The following is a 10,625-nucleotide window of genomic DNA, read 5'->3' as shown; positions in this document are numbered from 1 at the left end:
GCAGGAAATTCGACGGGAGGCGCGATCGCGACAGCCAGTGCCGTCAAGTGACGCCCGCAAAACGGAGGCCAATGTGGCCTCCTCGCGTTGGGACTCCGGACGGCGGTGCCGACCGGCGGCACCGTTCCCGCTAGTGTGGTCAAGCTTTTACACGGGTGACAGTCGCAAGGTCGACAAGCCTGCTTGGGCTTCTACATTGGCGGAAGCCCGGGACTGATCTGAACGTGCTAAGAGACTATAAAAAAATAATGAGGAATAAAGTAAACTCGGATTTGAAGGCGGCTAAACGCCAGTATTACCACAATAAATTTATATCTGTTCACAATGACCAAAGGAAAGTATGGGAAGCTTTTAATACTGTAGCAAACCTAAAAGAACAGAAAAGCGCAGTGAAAGAAGTCCTAATCAAGGGGAATGAGGTGACGGGCGTTGAAATGGTAAACCAAATGAACGAGCATTTTATAAATATCGGCAGATGTATGTATCAGTAGGCTATTCGCGACTCCAACTAACTATAGGGGGCACTGCTGCAGTTTCAAAATGGCGGAAGTATTGAGGGTCGAAAATGCGGGCAGAGCCTTGCTGCTGACTAGCATTCTGGATTTTGCGAATGCGACGAAATATTCGCGTTGCTATGAGGAGGCAGACCGTCTACTTCAGGCAGGTCACCTTTTCCTCTGCGGAAAAACGACATCGTCCGAGGACAAGGTAAGTATTTTTGCCTTGTGCCTCGCGACGAGCAGCGTGAGGGGAGACCCCCATGAAATCAACGTGGAGCTTGTTGCGGGAGGTGACAGCTGCAAGTTCAGAGTCGAGAGGGCAATCTGCTCGTGCGTGGCAGGCCCGTCGGAATGCTGCAAGCACACAGTGGCCGCTCTTCTACATTGCAACAGGTATGTACCCACAAACGGGCCTCGTTGTGCGGCGCGAGTACGAGATGGCCTTACGGCATCCCTGATCGTTGCTCGCCGATACTTTTATGGGCGCGGGCGTGCTCGCGGGCACAGGTGTTTTCGCACGCTGACGTCTCTCATTAAAGCACGGTAGTCGATTCGGCTTTAAGCGCGCGCGATCAGGACTACCGCGATTTCGGGAAATGGGCGGTACCCTGAACGTTTCTCTGCTGTGGTCAACCGCACCGTGCGTTAACGTGGTCGGGTTTCGCCGTTTCATCAACCGCAGACTTAATTGTGGCACGATGGAACTAAGAGTCAACATACGCAACAGTACATACATCAAAATTGAGAACAGGCAGGTTGCTTCATCTGTAACAACTTTTGGTTTCGGTTTCATCTTGCAGAACGGGAATTCACCGGCTGGAAGAGCTGAGCTCCACAGATAAGGAGTGTACGTGGAAGAAAACTCCTGGGCAAGCTCTTTATGGAGAGCCTTTACAGCTGAAGGCCTTCTGCCACGTTAAGACTCTGCCAGCTCCCCTGGAACTTGCACCTGAAGAGGAGGCAGACACCCTGAAGCAGCTGATGGGGGCTTGCTTCAATTCTGCACTTTCCAAGCACAGGTATTTACGAACTGCTCTTCTGAAGTGTCTTTGGTTCAGCTTTCATAATAAATTTTGTCTTCTCGCAGACTTAAAGTTTAATTTTTTTATGCAATCACTCCATGAAATAAAGGGCTGGCACAGTATAAAAACTTATGTGTTTGCAGTTCTGCGAACAGCTACCATCAGCAGCAGGACGAAGGAGGGCGCGCGCTTTTTGAGTGTGGCCCCCCGGGCTGAGGCATTCGACCACTGGCTCCCGACTGTAACGGCCATAGGGTCATTCTTGTTCCTCAGTGTCGGAACAGCCATTAACTATGGCTGTTCCGACATAACAATTGCCGACAAGGGAAACTCACGACCCACCAGACACCCTGCCTCGACAACGAATGCCCACCAGCGCAACGCCATGGACATGCCTGAGTTTGGTCGCATTCCAGAGTTCGACGGCAGCTCCAGCTCATGGAAATCCTGGTACAGGCGGCTCCAGTTTTTTTTCTCGAGGCTAACGATGTAAAGGACGCTTGAAGAAATGTGCACACCTGCTGACACTGTGCGGGGTGGAGACCTACGATGTGGTCTGCGTGCTCGTACAACCCAAGCAGCCAAGCCAGGTGACCTTCGACGAGATCGTCCAATTTCTGAGGGCTCACTTTGACCCGACCCCTTCCGAAGTCTTCAGCAGAGCACGCTTATAACGTCGCGACCAGGAGGTCGGCGAGACGGTCAGTGCTTACAAGACAGCCCTGAAGAAGCTCGCTGCGGACTGTAACTTCGGTACCAGCGCAGATCAAGCGACAAACCCGACTGTCCTTCTCCTGGAAGTGATGCTGCGGGATCGCTTCGTGTGTGGCCTGCGGAGCGAGCAAGTGCAGCAGCACCTCTTTGCTGAAAAAGACTTGCCCTTTCAGAAGGCCTTCGACTTCGCCCTGAGAGCAGAGAATGCCGTAGAGGATAAAAAAAACCGCACCTCCACGTGGCGACTGCTGTTGATTGGCGCAAAGCTCTGCTGGTGCTTGTCTGGGTAGACGCTGAGCCACAGCATGTCGAGCTTTTCGTTCGTTTTCATCCATGTCACGCTGCGGTCAAATGCTCAAATGCGTATGTAACCACGTTCCATACCACACATTCTCTTTCTGACATGGATGAAAACGAACGAAAGGCTCAGCATGCTGCGGCTCACAGTCTACGCAGACAAGGACCACCAGAGCTTCGCCCCAATCAACATCATTCACCACGTGGAGATGCGGCTTTTTTTTCCCTACACAAGCACGTGCTCGTGAGCACGTGAGCTCACCAGCAGGAGCACGTGCACCAGACAGCGGACGGACGTACGGACATGGCTAGCCCCTAAGGAGCTTCGCCCCTGAAAAAGGTGAAGTCGGAATTCAAAGACGTGCACAAGGCAAGTGCAACTAGCTGCCAGACACGGAACGAAGATCGGCCCAGAAACCGTCTAAAAGCTCGGAACGCTCAACGCTGCTGGCGGTGCGACGCACAGCACAGCCCGGACACTTGTAGATTTACAACTACTGCAAGAAAATTGGGCACATTGAAAAAGCGTGCATCAAAAAACGAAAAGACACAGACAGCTCGCACAAGAACCACAGCATAGAGCAATCACACACCTTGCTGCAGACAACTGCACCAGACGTCAGTCACCAACGCTCAGTGGACACGTCGACACTGTACGAGCTCAACTCGGTGACAACTGCTACAGCGCGCCGAAGTTCACACTGAAAGTGTCGGTTGACAACAAGCGCCTCACCTTCGAAGTCGAAGTCAGTGAAGCAACATTCGGCTCCACATGGACTAACGACCCGCCACGGCTGGAAACCAGCAAAGTCTTCCTGCGCACGTGGTCCGGCCAGTCGCTTCGAGAATTGGGTACCACAGACGTGCAGGTAACACGCAAAAGCAAGACCTGCAAATTGCCGCTCTTGGTTGTCAGAGGAGCCGAGAGTAACCTTCTAGGGTGGAACTGGTTTTCACACCTCGGGATAGACATCGCTGGAATCAATGATGTGTCGGACGGCAAGTTTGTCTCCAAGCTGCGAGACAAGTACCAGTCTGTGTTCGGCGAAGACATCACAGCACATGTCGGTCCTGCAGTACAACTTGATCAGCTCGAGGGCACAGCACCGAAGTTCTTGAAAGCATGGTCGGTCCCCTTTGCTTTGCGATCAGCTGTAGAAGCTGAACTGGATCGACTGCAAGACCAGGGCATAATAGAGCCAACTCTGCACTCAAACTGGGCAACGCCCCTGGTATTGGTATGTAAGAAGAACCGCACGCTACGCATCTGTGGCGATTACAGCTGCACAGTGAACTTAGCAGCTAAAAGGGCAGCTTACCCACTGCCGACATCAAACAAAGCCATCAGCAACTTGACAGGAAGCAAGGTATTTAGCACCCTCGATCTGACCCAGGCTTATCAACAGCTCTGCATAACTCCTGAGACAGCAGAGGTCCTGAACCTCAACACGCTGAAAGGACTTTACAAGGTCAAACGGCTTCCATTTGGGATTTCGGCGGCGCCAGCCATATCCCAGCGCTTCATGGAGTCGATGTTGACTGGTCTCCCAAGTGTATGCACATACCTGGATGATGTGATCGTCGGTGGAAGGGATGCCACATAGGATTCCACGGGACTGGAAGCTGTTCTGAAACAACTGGAGAAGTTCAATCTACGCCTTGCAAAAGACAAATGCTGCTTCAAGGTTCGGGAGGTCTTCTTTCTGGGACACCGAATTGACGAATCGGGCGTCCACACTACAGAGGAGAAGGTTCGAGCCATTGTGGATGCTCCAGCGCCGACTTGTAAACAGGCCTTACAGACATTTCTCAAAATGCTTGCATTCTACGACAGATTCCTGAAAGACAGGGCAGCTATCGCCAGCTGTCTTTATGAACTCCTTCAGAAGAACACTGTGTGGAGATGGGAAGACAGGCACCAGGAAGCATTTGAACAACTGAAGAGCTTGCTCATCAAGCAGACAGTACTGGCGCACTACGACGAAAGGAAAGAACTTTTTGTGTCCTGCGACGCTTCGCCTTACGGCGTCGGAGCAATCCTTTCTCAACGTGACGACCAGGGGCAAGAGGCATTGATCGCTTTCGCTCCACGTACCCTTGGACCAGCAGAACGGAACTACGCCCAACTGGACAGAGAGGGCCTCACAGTGGTGTTTGGAGCCCACAAATTCCACAAGTATATTGTGGGAAGGAAAGTGACATTCATCACTGACCATCAACCTTTGCTGGGCATTCTTGGCCCAAAGAAACCGACGGCTCAAGTCCTGTCTCCACGGATGGCCAGATGGTGCATGAAACTGTCTTCATATGACTATGACATTGTCTACCGGCAGGGCAAGAACCACCAAAACACTGATGCATTGAGCCGTCTGCCACTACCAGACGGTGAGGATGAGCCATAGCCACCTGGTGACATACTAATGTTTGAAGCCTTATAAACACCACCATTCACAGCCACGGAGATAGCTTGTCTGATGCAGCACGACAGCACTTTGTGTGAACTGTACACTGCCATACAGAACGGCACAGTGGACAAACTCAAAGGTGACAGGTTCACGCCATACAAGCAGAGAGCTGCAGCACTGGCACTTCTCCAAGAGTGCCTTACCTGGGGCTCTCGGATCATCATCCCCACGACAGCACGTCCTCATGTCCTAGCGCTTAAGCACGCAGGCCACAGGGGCATGGTGGCAATGAAGAAGTGTGCACGGAGCTACGTCTGGTGGCCGGGGCTTGACAGCGAGATTGAGGGGACGGTACAGAACTGCCGTGTATGCCAAACGACACAGAAGAACCCACCAAAGGCTCCGATGCCTGTCTATGAACGTTCAGAGACACCCTAGCACACGCTTCATCTAGATTTCGCAGGGCCAGTGCACGGACAGTCCTACCTTGTTGTAGTTGACGCGAGCACAAAGTGAGTGGAGGTACGTCACATGTCTCGAGCAACATCGGTTGCTGTTATTAATGCGCTACGGAACCTTTTTGGTAGGTTTGGTATTCCGCGGAAAGTTGTCTCCGACAATGGAAGCGCATTCGTCTCCAACAAGATTAAGAAGTTCTACGCTTCAAATGGTGTGCAAGCCGTAACTGCTGCAGCATATCACCCTGCAACTAATGGACAGGCAGAACGATATGTCGCTGAACTCAAGAGGGCACTTCTAAAAGATACAAGCGGAAGCATACTTGCTCGCGTCCTCTTTCGACAGCACTCCACGGCCTACAGTGCTTCAGGAGTGACACCGGCGAAAGTGATGTTTGGCAGAGAGCACCCTGCCCCCTTGACCTACTTCAGCCGAAGACAGCAGCGGAGGCCAAGGAAAGTCAAGATCCACTGGGTCCAGCTCGCCGCTTCGCCAGAGGGGAGAGAGTACTGGTTCGCCGGTTCCCAACTAAGCCAGACTGGGTTCGAGGCAAGATCTTGCGATGGGCAGGTCCACGTTCTTGGCTCATTGAATGCGCCGGTGGCAAGGTACGTCGCCACTTGGACCATATTCGGAAAACGACACAAGCAGAAGAGACCTCGACGCAACCGGCAGAGTGGAGTGTGACAGATGACCTGGGTGAGCCAAATGCTCCCCAACAACTGCCAGCAACCAAAACATCCCAAGTGTCCGGAAGTCAACTGCGGTCTCCACAGGCCAGACGTCTTCCAGACCGTTTTAAGGACTTCAACGTAGGGGGGAAGAATTAATATGTTCGCAGTTCTTCTGCAAACAGCTATCATCAGCAGCAGGACGAAGAAGGGCGCGCGCTTTCCGAGTGTGGCCCCCCGGACTGAGGCATTCGATCCCTGGCTCCCAACTGTAACGGCCATAGGGCCGGTCTTGCTCCTTTTTCTTGTATATATTAAACATCAGTAAGCCAACTATGGCTGTTCCGACATAACAAAAGCCTAATAAGCAATTTAATCAAAAGAAATGGGGCAACACTGATTGTGCGGTGTCAGTGGCACCGCACAATCAGTTTTTCATCGCCGTGGTGTCGTCCCATTAGTCCTAATCTTTATTTGTGGCACTATGCCACCAATAAAGATTAGGATAATGGGACAACAATGATTGGAATTATAACTAGTGACTGCAGCCACATCGAATGTTTATTTTATTAGTCGGTGCACAGCTGTCTGCTTTGGCTGTATGTTGGCCGCCTATCCTTTCAAAAAGCCTTTGACACACAACCAGCCCAGAGATCTCTCGGCTCATTAAATTCTTTCTCGAGACATGGGAGCATTTTGTTGGAGAAATGTAATTCAACTTTGCTTATGAGAATTCTACTCGAATGGCTTCAAAGTATCATCTGTACAAAGACATAGGTTAATTTTTGTTTATGGATTTTTACTTTTTTTTTTAGGAGGCGGCGGCGGGTTGAACAGTCATGCAGGTGAGCCAGGGACATGCTTATATGGCCCCAAGGCGTAATTGGAACTTGGCAAGACCATTAAATAGGCAATACACGATTCAATAATAAGTTAGTACGTTGGATCGTGTGCAATGGTTGGTGTTTTACTCTCAAGCATTGTGTAGACAAAACAAAACAGTATGAGGGCCACATAGGGCAAGCATGCACTTATTAGTAGCATTTGATCCCCATATGATATTTGTCTTGCATAGTAAATGAAAAAAAAAGGAAGTATGTGGTATAATTAGGGTGACCACCTTCCTGCTAGCGAAATGCGGGACACGCAGGGCAGGGCGGGGGTTAGAGGACGTTTATCAACACGCACACCATGAAGCGAGGCTGTTAACAGATTGAATATCCTGTGCTGTTTATACACCTACAAATTGTATAGCAGCAATTAAGTTAAAATAATTTTCACTCCCAGTGACATATTTTTAATGCTAAATATGTTATTAAATGTGTCGAAGCTGAAAACATAAAAATCTGTTGCAGCAGAACTCAATTCATCAAATGGAAATAAGAAACCGTAAATCTTTTTCGAGTTATTGTTCCCTGTCAACGCTTACTTTTATCAACATGGCCCTACATAAATTTTTAAGATTATTTTCTTTTCAACCTTTGTGAGTTGCACGCTTTTTGCTTTGTGTGACTGGCTTCACTGAAGAAAAAAAAAGATGCCACAGCAACCCTTTCAAATTGAAGCAGCGATTTGAAAATAATTACAATAATTTGTATCTAAACTTTTGACGAACAATTTTTTCTTACAATATTTTCCTACCAAAGGGAGAGGCACAACGGCGCATGTGCGTCGGATCTGCTGCAAGAACGACGGTTGCTTCCTGCAATTCTTGTGTAGAAAATGGTGTACCATTGCGATTCGCACGATTACCAGCGACCTCAGCGCTTTTCCGTGCCACGTTGTTCGGCAGCACCATGAGTTGCAGAGTGAATTTTACAACAGTGTGAAATGTGGGACATTTTGAAGATTCGGGAATTCCTCGCGGGACGTGGGACACGAGCCCTCGATGCGGGACAGTCCCGCGAGTCACGGGACGGGTGGTCACCCTAGGTATAATTGGTGTGCATCAGTTTGATTTGGGCCGCAGGCATAGTATTGTTTGTGTGTGTGTGCTATTCCAGTGTCCCGGAGCCCACAAGGTTGGACGAGAGGTTCTGCCAGGTTGTAGAGAGCTGTGAGGGCAGTGTTCTCCTGAAGAGGCTTGCTGCAATCCCTGCCTCTCCTCCAGAAGGCTGTGCCAACTTCTACAACAAGGAAGTAGTTGTTTCTATGGAAACAGCTGCACCTTGCTGCGCGACACGAAAGACAACAAGGCAGCCTGGATGATGCAACGCCGCTGCCGGATTACAGGCAAGTGGCGTGTGTGCAGAGCAAATCTTTATTCACACTACAAGACAGATGTTAAATGTTTCCGAGATGTCCAGAGGCTTGCTAAACTGTATTAGTGAGCATTGGAAATGTTTTGAAAATATGTTTCATTGGTTTTGATTTAACATTAATCAAAAGCGGTGTTTCGCATATTGCTCGCCTTAGTGTGTGCCTTAAAGGTGCACCAAAGACGGTTCTGAGATCATCTGTCCTTAATGGTAACTCATTCGATGGGCTCTGTGCATCCTAAATATAAAAAAATTATGCTCGTGGATAGCGCGTTTTTCTACTAAAAATGTGATTTGCAATCGGGATGAGCCCCTTTTTGCACCGAACTTTCGGCACAAAAAGAGCGGGGCATAATCCAGCCGAGCGGATGGCGGCGTGGCGACACTGCTCGTCAGTCAACCTAAGCTGTCGCTCCCATAGCAGACGGCGTGGCGTCGTCTGCTATCGGAATGGCAGCTTAAGGTTCGCTGACGAGCAGTGTCGTCATCCCACCGCCCGGTCGGCTGGATTATGCTCCGCCCTTTTTGTGCGGAAAGTCCGGCTCAAAAAAGGGCGCATCCCGATTGTAAATCACATTTTTACTAGTAAAATGAGTATTGCACAAGCATAATTTTTGGATATTTAGGATGCTTACAGCATGTTGAATGAGTTACCACCAAGAACAGACAATCTCAGAAACGTCTTTGGTGCAACTTTAAGGTTGTGTCTTTTATCAACACTCTGCAGTTTGATAAAAAAAGAACACTTCCAATATTGACTTTCCCGTAGAATCGCAAAATGGCTTCAAGTCACAATCCTGATGCAAACTCATACACATGAAGGTGCTGAATGTGACACAGCTTTAATGGTGATATAGCTGTGGCCAGTGAGCATGGTTATAAAAATCTATGGAGATATGCCAGAGCTCGTACTTGGGTTCAAACCGTCATTTCGGCTCCTGAAATTTGTTCATGACAAATGGGAACCTCACAATCGGGAATACTGAAATAGAAAAGCATAAACACCTGAGTTGCACATTTGCGTTCTAGACTTTCTCCAAGTTTTATTATTAGGGAACATAATTATCTCGCTCGGAACACAAATTCAAAGGGAACTTGGACGAATAACATATCAACATTTCGAGACCTCTGGACCATAAAATGGGAACAGATCCAGAACCTTTCCTCTAGGTTTCTTTATTGCATGTTTCCCCCTAGTGTCATTACTGTTCTTATTTTATGCTAAATCAAGCCAGAATAGAAGTGTGTTCAGTTAGTTTGTTCCCAACAAAAACAATTCCGTTGAAATATTTTGTCGAGTTATCAAATAAACTGAATGGAAGTATATCCAGGGAGCGAAGATTTAACATATAGAACAAGGGAGGCACAAGCACCTTTTCCAAAGAGAAGGAAACATTGAATTTTGGGAATATTTGTTGCTACTTGAAAGATGTGCTGTGCCATCCCATGTTTTAAGAGTTCTCCGCTACTTCGTTCCTTGATGACTACCAGCATGCCAGTGATTTCATTTAAGGGACATATTTCTTATTTGGTATGGTCTGCCATGAATCATGAATGATGAGCTCATACGCCTGCCCAGTGTTCTTGACTGGTGCTGGTTGTTTTCTAACTGCAAGAAAGGCATATTTTTTCTTTTTTTGTATGCACTGTGGTTTTTACAATGAGAACATTTGCTGTTGGCTGCACTTTATTGCAGGAACAACGTGCTATCCATTGTACAGATACAAGCAGGGCGACTGGGACAAGAAGGTGCGGTCGACAATGCAGCCATCGTTCCGCGGCAACGCTGCGACGGCGTACGGTAAACGGTCAGAGCCCAAGGCACGCCAGAAGTATGAAGCTACAAGACAAGTACAAGTGTTCACTTGTGGCCTAATTGTATCGCCAAGCAACCCCTGGCTTGGCTGCTCTCCTGATGGTGTGCTCTTTGATGGTGGAAGGCCAGCAAAGTTGCTGGAGATCAAGTGCCCTACCAAGGGGCAGACCATGAGCGCAGAAGCTCTCCTTGCAACCTGTGACTTTCTCGAGAAAGATGATGCAGGTATTTACACGCTCAAGGTGCGTCATACCCACTATGCCCAGGTGCAGCTGGGAATGGCGCTTTTAGATGTGAGGACATGCGACCTTGTTGTTTATGCGGACTTTGATAGCAGCATAGAAGTTTTAAGTGTAAGTCTTGATGAAGCTTTCCTGTGGTCTCTGCTCACCAAAGTGAAGAACGTGTACTTCGAACGCATACTTCCAGTTCTGTGTTCATGTTAGAAATCCACAGATCAAACGTGATGTCCAGGTATTATGA

General features: G+C 48.8%; 1 pseudogene; it reads left to right on the top strand.

The window, feature by feature from the left end:
• Positions 1-540: 540 nt before the first annotated feature.
• Positions 541-10,625, top strand: LOC8035503 (annotated as a pseudogene).

This window comes from Ixodes scapularis, unplaced genomic scaffold (assembly GCF_016920785.2).
Source record: "Ixodes scapularis isolate PalLabHiFi unplaced genomic scaffold, ASM1692078v2 PGA_scaffold3__209_contigs__length_174095766, whole genome shotgun sequence".
In the NCBI taxonomy this organism is placed as follows: Eukaryota; Metazoa; Arthropoda; class Arachnida; order Ixodida; family Ixodidae; genus Ixodes; species Ixodes scapularis.
Note: the sequence above shows the minus strand (reverse complement) of the source record. Positions and strands in the feature narration are given on the sequence as shown.